The sequence below is a fragment of the Gavialis gangeticus genome, unplaced genomic scaffold (assembly GCF_001723915.1).
Source record: "Gavialis gangeticus isolate Ggan-Ray unplaced genomic scaffold, GavGan_comp1, whole genome shotgun sequence".
NCBI classification, from domain to species: Eukaryota; Metazoa; Chordata; order Crocodylia; family Gavialidae; genus Gavialis; species Gavialis gangeticus.
This window is the reverse complement of record NW_017728992.1, coordinates 63,813,682-63,827,864: the sequence shown is the minus strand read 5'-3', so window position 1 is coordinate 63,827,864 and position 14,183 is coordinate 63,813,682. Positions and strand designations below refer to the sequence as shown.

General features: G+C 44.7%; 1 protein-coding gene across 19 annotated transcripts in view; it reads right to left on the bottom strand.

Moving 5' to 3' along the window:
* LOC109302013 overlaps positions 1 to 14,183 on the bottom strand; it is a 506,981-nt gene that overhangs the window by 370,282 nt on the left and 122,516 nt on the right. The window contains exon 4 of one of the 19 annotated variants that reach the window (XM_019523481.1): positions 12,342 to 12,435. The exons of 17 other annotated variants lie outside the window; for them this stretch is intronic. The gene's annotated coding sequence lies outside the window, so the exon portion shown is untranslated. The remainder of the gene's footprint in view (positions 1 to 12,341; positions 12,436 to 14,183) is intronic. One more of the 19 variants, XM_019523496.1, reaches the window with a different exon arrangement.

Sequence of the window (14,183 nt, the reverse complement as noted above, 5' to 3'; positions counted from 1 at the left end):
AAAAAAAAAAAAAAAAAAAAAGCAGCAGCAGAAGTAGAATTTCAGGAACCAAGTGCTGCTGGGTTTGATAATGCACTGAAAATGAGAGCACAGTATCTGTCAGAGGAAACTGAAATCTACCCACATTAGTCCAGGAGGCATGTATTTCAGGGCGGCTTTCAAAGATCATTTTTCTGACTAAACTGACCAATCCAGCCGCAGCAACTCACTGGTAACAACAGTAGGCGTTTCTGGCAGACCACCTTCGGGGTAAACAAAAAAAGATGTGAAGCTGTTCATATGCTAATTTAATTAAAAACGCTAAATTTTAACATGTTCCCTCTTCAGTCAATTACAATATTGCATTGCAAATTAAAAGAGTTTATGACTTGTTGCTTGCTTTATTAGGATAAATATGATCCCCAAGAAGCACTATTAAACGTTAGCAAAAAAGTTCAGAGCTCATCTTTGAAGGTGAGAAAAGAAAGGAAGGACAAGCAGCAAGAGAAAAAAAAAACTAACAAAAAGACATATAAAGAAAGAGTAAACAAAGATGTGCAAAAAAAGGAGATGAAAGTAAAATGAAAATGAGACTTAAGAAAAAGAATAAGTAACGAATACTGTGCTTTTGCTAAGAAGAAAGATAGTCAGCAGTGACATGCAGACTTGGGTTTCAATCCAAGCTTCAGGGTCTCCCAGCATTGCCTGGGGGTACTGGTAAAGAAGCACTGGAGCCAGGACCTGCAGAAAGCAGCAATGCTTCCAGCTGATCAAAGAATGGTCACGGCTCTACAGAAAAGTTCCTTCAGTCCTCCTCAAGGTAAAAGAACTGCAGCTTTGCAGCGTAGAGCCACAGATAAGGAAAATCATCTGTTAAAAGGAAAAAAACCAATTCTGTTAACAGATATTTTCTCCTGCTTTTAGATTCTAAGTTACTGCGTTTGTTTGTTTGTTTGTTTGTTTGTTTTGTTTGTTTTGTTTTGTTTGTTTGTTTGTTGGGGGGGAGTAGCTCCAATTCAGCTCCTGTGTCAGATACAACATTAAAGTGCTTGCACTTTGTTTATATTTTCATGCTCCACTGTAATAACCACCACAGTACACCTGCAGCAATACAGAATTAAGTCCAAATTAAGCGTCAGTGGAGATGAAGCCAATGAGAAATGGATCTAGAAAAAAGCTTGCCTCTTTCACCACAGACCCCACCCCCTCATTCACTGCACATTATCCCACATACGTACTGAATTATCATCCTCATCATCCAAAAAGCTCTGTGCAATAAACTGCAATGTATCATCAAGCATATGGACAAGGATGCAGAATTAACATAGAGACTTAAGGAGATAGATCTGGTATGCTCTGTGTCTCAATGTCTGTTAAGATACCAGCAGAAGCTTCTCCTGCCAATTTTCACCATCATTCCTTGAACAGTTGTAGAATCAGGTCTGTTCATAGGTCAGAAAGTTTGGAGTTTTAATTGGAAGAATATTTTTCATGCATTCTTCCTATACTCTGGTTCTACACCCATATTCACTCAATAGATCCTGAGCCTTTGCTGGGAATGGTGGCATATAAATCCAGTAAATAAATAAATGCTGCTAAAAAATACTGAAAGGTCAGTCTTAGAAAATTTAAATTTGAAAGAATTAAAGTTTCAGGAAGCTGTAAACAAACAAAAGAAAAAATATAATGGAAACACTTAAGAAATCTTAACCTTAGCTACTGCCATCTTCTCTAGGTATAATGACACTAAATTTCACCATAACTCGTACGTCTCCTGTCATAGTACAGGAATTGTCTAAACTTACCAAACCATTCACAAGAGAAGAAAGAAAAACACACATACAATTTTGGTCAGACTGTCATCTGGTATAAATGAAGAGAGTTTCAGTGGTTTTTAATCCTTTTAGACTCAGGGCACCCTACAGAAAATGACAGCTCCTACCTTTCACTCATTTCTTGATTAGAGAAAAATAATAGAGCAATTCTCCTGTGGCAAAGAATTCAGAAAGCCCATAACAGGTCAAAATGTTGACACTATGGATTCCTATCTGAAATCTTTGATTTTATCTTGTGAATCATATGTAGGCATTTGCCCACCTAATAGTGTGAAGATTGTGCAGCACCTTTAAAGGATCTCACGGCACCCTGGTTGAGAATCATTGCTCCAGACAAATACAGGGTAAGTAAGTGTCGAAAAGGGCAGCTCCATTTCTCCCGATATATAATTGAGGGCAACCCTTAGATTGGTTCCCTAACCTACTTCATGTGATATCAGCCCCTTCTATAAAAGATCCTGTTAGTGATACCCAACAAACAGTTAATTAAAGCAGTTTGTTCTGAAGCTACAGATAAAAAACAGAGGCCTACTGCAAGACCCTAATGAAGAAGAAGGGGCCTTATTTTAATCAGGAAAAGAGGTTGCAATGTATGCAATGAAAAAAATAGCTTTTCCCATCTCCCCATATAACAGATTAACTATCATATTGTTCCAATGATAAGTCAATTCCCCACTCCACCCCAGACCACCCTAAAAGCCACAGATAACTTATACACAGAGTAGATCTATCCTCAGAAAAATATGGTATTCATGGAGAGGAGGTGACCTTGGAGCCTTAAGAGCCAGCTAAGGTGGCCATTAGGGCTAAGTCCAGACATTAAAAAACGGCCGAGCCTGAATCAGATGAATCTTTGCAGGTTAGTCTAGGTAGATTGAACCAACAAGCAATTGAATAGACATTCACTTTTCATTCTGGAAATGCAGCCACATGTCTGTAGTGGCTCAGGCTAGAAGCCAGGGGCAGTAGAGTAAGCCCTCCCTTCCTTCTGCAGTGGATGGAAGGGTGGAGACAGGCTGAGCTGAAGGGCATGCCCAGGCCCCAGAAGGCCTGAGTATGATTGGGGAGGGGTTTAAACCCTCACCCTGGTCTGCAGGGTCCCCAGCTGGGATCCACCTGGAGTGGGAGGGGTTAGCAGCCCTTGCCAGGCTTTTCTGGAGGGGAGGGGAGGTGCATGGCCAGACCCTGGCCCCCAGCTGACACTGAAGGGTCAAGCAGCAAGAGCAGGGGCATAAGCATACCCTGGCCCTGGGCCTGAGCCGAAGGGAGGTGGGAGAGGGGAATTACCAGGAAGTGGGGTTGACAGGGGCCTCCAGAGGTCCTCTAGTGTCTAGTCTGGCCCCTGCTGAAGCCCTGACCAGACCCTCCTGTACAAACACAATCTAAACAGCAGAGGGTTTGCTCTCAGCACCCACAACCAAGAACACCCACCAGGGGGGCTCTGTACTGCTGGGGAAGAAAAAGCCACCAAGGGCTTCCTGAGGCCGGTTTCTCCCCCACATCCCCTGCCCTACAGCAAGGCCCAGCATTTTGACTCTCCAGCTCTGATCCCCAAGGCAGCACCACACAGAGCACCCCCCCAGACCTGCAGTGGAGGATGAGGGGAAGAGCCCTGCTCACCGCAGCAGCTCTGTGTCAACCTGGCCCAGCCTGGGCACGGGGAGCCAGAGGCAATCCAGATGCACATCTCCCATGGCCCAAGCGCGAGCCATAGCTGGCTGGGAAGGGCCCCACCCCACCTGGCCCGGTCCCTCTGTGCCCACGGGCTGGCCCAACTCAGCCCCACAACCCTATCCCCAGGCAAGGGGGGAAGATGGCGGAACTGGGCCAGGCTGCAGGGGCAGGGCCCTTCCCAGCTGGCTGTGGCTCGAACTGGGGCTGTGGGAGCTGTGCGTCCCGACTGTTCCTGGTTCCCCATAGCCAGGCCAGGCCAGTCTGTCATGGAACCGCTGTGGCAGGCAAGGCTCTTCTCCTCTTCCTCCCCCACCACAGGGCTGGGGACCATGGGAGAGAGGGCTCTGTGCGGTGTCCCCACCAGCCCCACTTCTCTGCGATTCTCCTCTCCCTCCCCCACTTCAGCTCAGGCCCGAGCCAGGGTCTGCCCATCCCCCTGGCTGAGGTCCCAGTCTGGTAAGAGATGGGGAGAGAGGGGGATTAAACCCTTCCCCTTCTCCTCAGGCTATCAGCTTCTGACCACGTCACTCCACTCCTGCCTAGGGGGACACTCGGGAGCAGGGCTTCCCACTCCCACCCCCTTCTCAGCCAAATGAAGAGATGCTAGTGGTCTGGCTAGGAGCAGAGGGGTGGGGCCAACCCTGCTCCGCTGGACTAGACAGCACAGTCCAGGCCAGGGCTGCAAAGCATCCTGGGATGCTGGGGGACTGTGAACTAACTTAAACCAGGAAGGAGTCTGGGAAAGAAGTTCTGTAAACTGGTTTAACCTAAATCAGTTAAGTCTGATACTACATTCAACCAGGTTTATCTTAAAGCAGTTTCAGCCATTTTGAAAGCAGTTTATATGCACTGGATTTCTTTTCTGTTACAGGTTTAAACTGGTTTATGATCACTTAAACCCGTTTATGTGTAGCTTCTGGTCCCTAGCCTCAGGGTGCCACACAGGGTCAGCTGCTCCGGAACCATGGCAAGGCAGCACATGGCCACGGGTGGAGCACTTAAAGGCAGTGGATCAAACAACCCCACTTGACCTGGCCCTTAAAGGAGCCATGTAGGGTCACTACTCCATCATGATAGCAATGGGCTCAGCTGGCACAGGGAAATGCCACAATGGCAGGGTGACTCAGTTCCCTGATGCCCTGCAGTTCATGGGGATTTCCCTGGAATAGCAGATTACCAGGGTAGTAGCCCAGAAGCCCTAAGAGGCCTGGGATGAAATGAGGCTTCCTGACCATTAGCTCCACTACAAAGAGCAAGGAGTTGGGAAGCTTCAGGTTCCCAGCCCTAGGGCATGTCCCCCACTAGAGCCACAGAGACAGGAAACAGCCCATGAAGTGACCCAGCAGGAAACCATGAAGAATGGGGACATTTTTAGTAACATTAAAATGAGTTTTAAATGTGGGTTGGGGGAAGAGAAAGGGAAAAAAGGTTGTTTATTTGTACAGTGCACTGTGTATTTATTATTTGGAAGGAAATAAGTGATCCGAAGAGTGTTTAGCATCAGACTAAAATATGGTTGAGGATAAATTAAAAATATTGAACAAGACAATGTGTTTCATTCTTCCAAAACACATACTCACTGATTGTACTTTACTCAAATTCTTAGGAGAGTTTCAAACTGAGCTGACACATGCATCTAACAATGGTGCAAATACAACAAGGCACTTCCTTTTTTTCTGCACCCCTCAAAAAGTGAAGAGAATCTGTATTTTGACACCCTGAAGCTAGGGCTGCTTGGAGCCAGGGTTTTGGCTCTACATCTCGTATGAAGTTGAATCCAGAACTGCAATTCAAATCTGGACTTTTAATAAGGGCTTGATTTGGTTTAAATTTCTAAACAGTTTCCATTTAACTAAAAATCTTGTCTTATTATATTTCAACATGGAATTTTAGGCTAAAGAATATGCTAAGCCTTAAGCAAGATTATCTTTGATACAGGGGCTTTTAAAAAATATATTTTAGTGCTCTTAAAAGCATGTAACCCTTTGCATCCTTTCCTTGGTTATTTGATGCTCTTACAACATCCTACAGGAGAAACAGCAGTTCACGTATTCACATCTCTAGTTATCAACTTATACACAGGGGGGAGGGGACTGTTTTTCCTAAAATTAAACATGAAAAATACGTGTTTGACTTCTAATCAAAACAATATGGTATAAACGGATTTAGTTTCCATTCCACTGTAATGTGTTATTATCTTCAGGGAAATTGGATCTCTAACTCACGGGTGGGCAATTATTTGGGGCCACGGGCCACATAAGGAGTTTTGGGGAGCTGTCACAGGCTTGGTCAGCACACTTTCTCCTCCCCTACCCCGCAACAGCTCACCAAAGCTCTCTATGTGGGATGGAACTGCAGGTGGGCAGGAAGCTGGCATTGGCATGGATGGGCTGGCATGGGCCGCCCTGTGGCTCCTCTCTGCCATCCTGCCAGGTGATGGCAGCAGCAGGGAGGAGCAACAGGGCAGCTGCAGCATGGGCTCCAGGTCTCACTTTTTCCCTGCTGCCAGTGCCACTCATTGTGGCCAGGGGAGGTGGGTCCAGAATGTGCATTGCAGAGACCCTGATCCCCTGAGCAGGGTGGGCCAGGACCAGGGCTGGGGCTGTGTGCTCAACCTAGGGCTACGGCCCTACTCACATCGGTCTCCAAGGGGTTCGGGCAGGCAGCAGCAGGAAAGAGCTGCTACTGCCTTCACACCTGGGCCCCCACCACCATCAGCACCACACCCAGGTTGCCTTTCTACCTCAAGGAGGGGCCAAAGCTACTGCTCCTTCCAGTTGCCACCAGTGCCGGTCCAATGGAGACTGGAAAGGACTTGCGCAGGCAGGGCCAAAGCCCCAGGCTGAGTGCACAGCCCCAGCCCTGGCCTGTCCCATGCGGAGGGTCAGGGTCCCTGCAGCACCCAACCCAGACCCACCCGCCCTGGTCAGCAGCAGCAGGAAAAAACCAGGACCCAGAGCCCATGCCAGGGTCACTGCTGCTACTCACCATGGCTGATGGAGGCAGGTCCAGAGCAGGTTCTGCAGGGACCCTCCCCTCCACCAGCGTTCCCTCCAAGCTGCGCGATGTGCGCCACAATGCAGACGCACTCATGCCGCGCTGCCAAGTATGCCTGCATTGCCGCGCACACCACACAGCTTAGAGGGAACGCTGCCCCCACCTGGAACAGGTCAGGGTTGGGGCTGTGCGCTCAACCCAGAACTCAGGCCCTGCCCATGCAGGTCCTAGCAGCAGTGGTAGCTGGAAGAAGCCACCACAACTGTTGGGGCTGCTGGGAAATGGAGTCCAGCCACAGGGTTGCCCCAGCCCTGCTGTGTGCCCAGGGCATGGGATGCGCCATGGCCTAGTTGGCGCCTGGGTTACTTGGGACCAAGGCACCTGCCACAGGCCAGACAAAGTCAGCGCATGGGCCATATTTTGCCCGCCCCTGATCTAAGTACAAGGATATATTGGAGATGACAACTAGAATGCCTCTTTCCCCTAATATTCCTCCACAAAAAAAAATAAAATGGGAAAGCACCTTATATGCAAACCAGCTTGCAACTGTATATAACCACTTAGCAAATATTTATGAAGAACACAAGCTCCCAGATTTCTAAGACAAAGGTTTTGAACTCCACAGGACTTTAAGACCACCAGTATCTTGTCCATTGAAACAACTTCTCCATACAGTGTGAGTCTTTTCAGTCAGAACTGGGTCATAAACTTCTCTACTGGAAAGCGTTTATAGCTCTTTGGACTGACTTATTCTGTTTGAGAGGTTATAATAACAAAATAATCTTGCAAGAGTACCTCTTCCAAACTCTAGCAAGTTATTGCCAGTTTGCAAAATTGACTCATTCCTTATACTTATTTGGCTCCTCTATTCCCAAATTTCTTGCTTTAAATTTTTTCTAGACAAACATAAAACATCAAGATGAGCATAGAAAACTTTTTTCTCATTTATTCCACATTCAAAGTTACAGATTGATATACCTGTTGCCATAGTTTCTAAAAGTATTAGAAGTTAAAAACCGGCCAAAGTTTACAGCTAACATATCCTGCCTAGTGGTAGAATCCTTGTTTGCCACACAGGAGGCCCAGGTTCAATTCACGGACACACACATAACTACAGCTATGGAAGCATGAAACGTCTGGACTCTGTGTGGCCCTTGGATTCTGTCTCAGTGGTCTAAAGGGAGGATGGAAGGTCTGGGCAGCCTCCACTCCTCCACAGTCCTGCCTATGCATATGCGTTGAAGGTCCTGGTGATCTTTCACACATATACCCTGATCCAGAAGGATCAACAGTTACCTACTACTAGTCTGAGAAACAACCCATCTTCACATATTCACATACGCAGACATATGATTAGTGGATACTCCTTATTCTTCTGTAAGTTAATCAATTCACCTTCTCTACTCTCAAACATTCACAATATATACTGTCTTTCAATCATTCATTCTGGCACAGAAGAATAACCAGTAGAACTTTTCTTTACTTCTTAGGACTATGAGGTCATGTAAAAAAACAAACAAACAACAAAACCCAAGTCCATCCAGGGTTAGGAAGTTTCCACCTGGGGCTCAGCCTTTTGCTCCTTACTTAACAGCAGATACCACTCCCTCATTCTAGTGAAGGCAGATTCCAAGTTGTAAGATTCAAATTATAAGGCCTTACATGGAAGGCAACATCCCACTCTCTTCCTACACTATGACAACTGCCTTCACCAGACAGCAAAGGCCCTGAATAACATCTCCCTTAATGTTTTTTGGTCAGTGCATAGGCATGAAAGAGGGGAAATGAGGACACTTGTCCTCAGACCAGAAGTACTGTACAATATTAACTTGGCTCGGTGCTTATGGTCAGATTATAGAACCAACATCTCCATTTCAGTTCAAATGGAAAAAGAAACTACAGGGTGCAATCTTTACCCAGCTGTGTGAACTCTGTTGCCCAGATGTTGTCTGCCAACCAAGCAGGATCAACATAACACTGAATTACTATCCTCTGCCACCAGCTGGCTCTGTTTTTTTGCAAATTGGCTCCCTACAAGTTCTACTAGCAATCTTTATTGTTATAGCTGTAGTATCTTCCTGAATACTTAACACTTGCTTTCTTAGTGTCGAACCTTGCCACGTTAAAGAGGCTCGTGCACAAGACATAACAATAACATTTTTCAGCTCAGAAATTCTGCTACAAGAGTCAGAATTAAAAGTTAAATATAAATTGACCTGTAGTCAGTGAAAAGTACAGTCTGTTCTTATGAGGCAGCTTTCATTCTAGTCAGCTAAAACTAACAGTCTCACTTTCTGTTGTAGCTTTAACATGTGATGTTGAGAGAATTGTATAAGTTTAAGAGTTAGGCTGTCACTCAGGTCCCTTTCAAGATATCACTGTTATATATATAGCTAGAGATAGGTGAAGTTGAAGAGAGAACAGGCAAAGAAATCTCATGGCTGTCTGGGTGCTGTTGGCATGAATAACAAAACCTCTTTGTTAAAGTGGCTCCAGACTCGGTGAACTGAACCCACAACACAACAGTGGTCATGCCCTCAACACTTTGACTTCACAGCAAATGTGGCATGTGCTTGATTCTTTTTAATATTTCACACACCCAAACTTTCTGCTAAATTCAAAATAATCACTTACAAGCAAACAAGAAGTTAAAAAATAGGGCTTTGGTACTACAGATATATAGAACTGAAAGTGGCCAAAAGGTCCTGCGCTACATCGTGCTTGCTGGGAATTGCACATTTCAATATTCCTCTATACAAGGGGTCTCAAAGATCTGGCCCATGGGCCAGATCCAACCCATGGAACCCCACAATCTGGTCCTGGTGTTCTCCTTTTTTGCTGGACAAGACCATCCCCATGTACATTGCCATGACATGTGCCATGCACAGCTCCTTGGAGTTAGCCTGCGCTCACTCAGACCAATCCCACGTTACATTACTAGCAGCACTTGCTTGGGCCAGTCCAAGGCCGTGCCAATGCCAGCATTCACTTGGACTGGATCTCAGGCTGATTTGGCTTGTGGACTGGTCTCTCACTGCTCATCTGACCCACAGGGCCAGATAAGTTTGACATCCTTGCTCTATACCAGGGGCCAGACTCAGGCCACAGCAGGGTGCCCAGCAGCACCCGTGGTGGGGCCTAGCCTGGCCTGTGCAGCTCTGCAGGGATGGTTCATAGCCACACTGGGCACAAGGGACCATTGCCTGGCTGGGGCCTTCCTAAGAGCCCAACCGGGCTGTCTTGCTCGCAGTACTTCCCCCCATGCCGCCCGGACCCTGCCCTGACTGCCCAACCCCAGCACTTGGCACCACAATGCTGCCCCGCCCAGGTGGGACAGGGTGTCTGCCTGCCTGGGCCCAAGGCTCTGCCACCTGCTGGAAGCCTCCAGGGCAACGACCCTGCGCAGCGCCTTCCCCAGCCCCAGCCCTGTCCATCTGCAGCTCCTTCCGGAGGCTGGAGGGCACAGCCTGGGAGCAAGAGGCAGGGGCATCCCTGCCGGTGTTCTGGCTCCACCCAGGTGCCTGCTGCAGCAGTGAGACTTGTGGCTGCGTGGGAGAGCCCAGAGCAGCGACCAAAAAAAACCAAACAAACAATTTCCTAGCATGCATGGGCTCCACTATTCCATCTACAGGAATCTCCACAGGTCCAGAAATCTGGCAGCAGGGTAGAAGCAACAAGCACTGCCACTGCTCCCCCCTTTGCCAAATTTCGAGACCCTTGAAGAGCCTGGTGGGCCAGATGACATGGCTCCATGAGCCAAATCTGGCCCATTGGTCTGGGTTTGAACACTCCTGCCCTAGATAATCCTTTTATGAAGCTGAAGAAGGAACAGAACATGACGGGCCACGTAACCCAAAAACTATTCTTCATAAAAGAGGGGGAGAAGCAGAAGGGTGGGAAGAGAAGACGCAATCTGAAGAAAGGAGATCAGCACACAACATAGACGAGTTTTAACAGGAGGAGGCCTTCAACTTTGTGCTTGCAGATCAGGCAGGTTCCAACAATAAGCAAGCCCTTGACCTTTGCTTTATTCCTAGAGATTTTAAAATTAAGAAGTTATTTTAAACTTGTCAGGTAGGCCCAAACCCTCAGGCAGTGCCTGTCCACCACTGCACTCTTGACTAACCTGACTGAAAGTTGCTCCTGCAGTTATATAAATCTTGGAAGTTTGTGGAGTTTTAAAAACAAGGAAACTCATTTGCTTGATTGCTTGGCACCCCAGTTCTGCAACTGTCTGCAACTCTTAGGCCTCCATCTCAACACCTCACCACCTTTATCTTTAAAATGCCCGAGTGAGTACAGAAGCTCTAAAAACCCCATTTTATTAGGCTGCAAACTGAGGCATGAGACAAAGTATGTAGGTACCCAACTCCCATAGATTGCATAAATATTTAATTGAGTGAATAACCCTGAGGTTCTGAGCCTGGATGAACAGCTAAGAAACCCACAAGAGTCTTGTGGTAGCACAAAAATTAAACCCAGGTTTCTCACAGTCTAAATTACTGCTCTAACCCCCAAACCATCCTCCCTCATAATCACAGGGCTTGATTTTAAAGATTTTTTTTGAAAATAAGTGACAAACCATCCTCCCTGCTTAACAGGTCAGACTTGGAGAGGGCCAGCATCTGTGGCCTTCTGGTGGTTATGCTGGAACACACACAGAAGCAATGAGAAACAAGAGACATTGCATGTCTTAGCAATTACAAAAACCTCTCAAGGAGCTAGGTACCAGAGCAAAGACTGGGTTAGTTTAACCACCTAAGTGCTGGATAACCTTCAGGCTTAATGCGTAGTTCCTTACTTTTAATACTATTAATCTGAAATTGAATTCAAAGTAAAGTATGAGGAAAATTGTTGCCTTTATACACTGACTGTGCATCACTGAAGGTTTTGACTGTAGTGGTTTATCACGAAGTACCATTTGTGCCCAGCATTTCAAACAAGGCATTAATATGGAAAGGCATTATGCATTCCTGATAATCCTACACATTTCATAAACATCAAACATATTAGGTATGTAACAGAAAGTGGACATTCCCCACCCCCCCTTCTAAACAAATAACACCATATGCTATGGAATATCATAGTGCGGTAGTATAGTATCCTATCATTTGTTTCAATGATATATGGGATGAACCATACTGTTTAACCACACTTTTTACATTAAAACAATTCTTTACAAATCTAAGTCCCTTGAATGTGAATGAGATAATACAAGAAGTCATTGTTCCACACATTTGGAAACCCACACCTGGAAATGGCTGAAATTCCAATCTGCGTAATTTTGTATTGCACTGATAGGATTCATTTTCTAGATAGAGGGGCACCAAATGCATTGTCATGCCCCCAATTAGCTGATTTGTACAGCTGCACAAGCCTTTGCTATAAATATCACTACTTATCTTATCTTTCAGCTAATAAGACAGGTGCATGCGACTACAAGCTACCTGGGAAAAGGGCTCCATAAACACATTCTACTGCATTTCAAGACAGGCTTAGGCCTGGCAAAGCTTCCTAGAGTAGATGTATATCACCGTGATGTAATTTTCAACAAAACAAACTAGATTCCATTGGCATGACTATCTTAGCGGAAGAGAAGATAACTGAGTATAACTGGTAACTTCCGATGATTAAATTCAGTTTTTGTTTGCATTATCATCTGTTGTCAACAATTTTTTTAAAAGCTGTCAGTGATGAAAGCGAGACACGTGCAAGGGAAAGTCATGTGGACAGAGATTTTTTTATTATTATTTTTAGTGGTATTTTGTTGCTGTGAAATGAAAGACTGCCACCATTTAGAATATATCCAAATATTGGAGGCAAAATTATTGAACCATCATGCTGTAAAGCACACACCTGATTTCCTACCTGAAGAATATTCATCACACATTCCTAATCCCCTTTGATAATGATTCAGCAGCCATACTGTAGGAAGAGAGCTGGACAATTCCTGTACCTGTAAAAAAGAAATAGATGTGTCACACTAAGCAAAACATAAGACTAACTCACAACAGAATGGTCAATCTGATGCTAAGCTATACAGACCTGCCAAAAATAGGACATGTGTTGCCACTGAAATTTTTGGATATTTGTGTTTTGTATTAATTATTATTCTTTATGTAAATTCCATAAATTCAATAAGAATTATGATGCATCTGTCAAAATAAATCTCACAAACCAAGAAATGAAATATGTATCATCAACATCAACAAATGTAGAAACTAAGAATACATTTACCAGATCTGTCTGTACTTATATTATATCAAAATGAAAGATATCTTGAACAGGTTTAAAAACTAGGCTTCTATGCTTTGTGCAGAGAAAAACTGGCTCTTGTTCATTTACACTGAATGCAGAAGAAGCAGCTTTGTCGTTCCCATAGGAAAAGAAAAATAGTTTCCAAATTATGGTTAGATTTTACAGAAAGGATGACTTATTTATAATAAATGTAAAACACATGTTTTTCCTCCATATTTTTTAAAGTTTCAATTGGAAAGCTCCAACTCCTAAAGTATCTGTGTATAAAAATATTTTTGAATTTTGGACACAACAGCCCTCAAAGTTGTTTTGTGACTATAACACAATCACTCAAACATGAACAAAGCTTCTGCAACTCAAGATTAGTCATAACACAGTCAAGAAAATTTCTCCCCCTTCTAAACTGAGTGTTAAATTGGGACTATGCAGATTCCAAAGTGTTAATGTTATATACATCTGTTTGATTACTAGAGAGTAACCATGCAATAACATGACAATTTAACCTTGGATATTTCATGAAATATAATCTCTCCATGTTTTCTAAAATAATGCCATAAAGCTCATGGGCAAATCATGCTTTCTATGACACAGAAAAGGTACTATTTCATATAATGATATCCCTAGAGGCCTGATTTCATGAAGAATGCTGTGCATTTTATTGTAAATAAAACCCATATAACATGCATTTCCCTGCTTATATATATCACAGAATTATCTTGGACAAAGGTGTGAGATACAATTTCTCAGAAGGTCCTATGCAATTTTCCTAGCAATCTGCAACACACAGAGGAGCACTCTGCTTTCTCTCACTGAGACAGCTACTTTTCATGCTGTCAGTCTCACCCTAAATAGAGTTAACAAAGCATCATTCCTTGTACTAGCCAAGTAATATGGCTGCAATTGTTCTCAATTATGTTTCATTGTTTAGTAAGAAATGAAGCATATAAAACCTACTCTCAAATAGGTGATTCTCTTTTATGAAACTTAAATGGCTTCTTTGATATTAGCACATACATGAGGCTAAGTAAAGACATTCAGGGAGGTTAAAGGGAGGTTAGATGGTGTTAAAAATAGCCACTTGATCCAACTGATTCAGCCCAGTATGGACCTTACATTCAGCTTGACCTAACTAGGGATCTAACTGCAAACTGTATAAAAATTCAGAAAGTTTAAATTAATTTAAAATGGCCAAACTGATCTTAATTAACCCTACCTCAGAGGCAGTCTAAGTAAGATCAGGTCCAGCAAAACTATTCTAACTGGATTTCTTTACAGTTCCCAGTGCATCCCTGGAGTTAGGAAAACCCAGCTGCTGGCCCCTGCCCCAGGACTGCACTTTTCCTACTTGCCCCCCTGACGCCAGACTATTTTCAGCCTACTGGCCCTTCCCCGATAAACAACCCCCCCCACTCTGGGGACCAGCCAGCCCCTTCTCCCCCC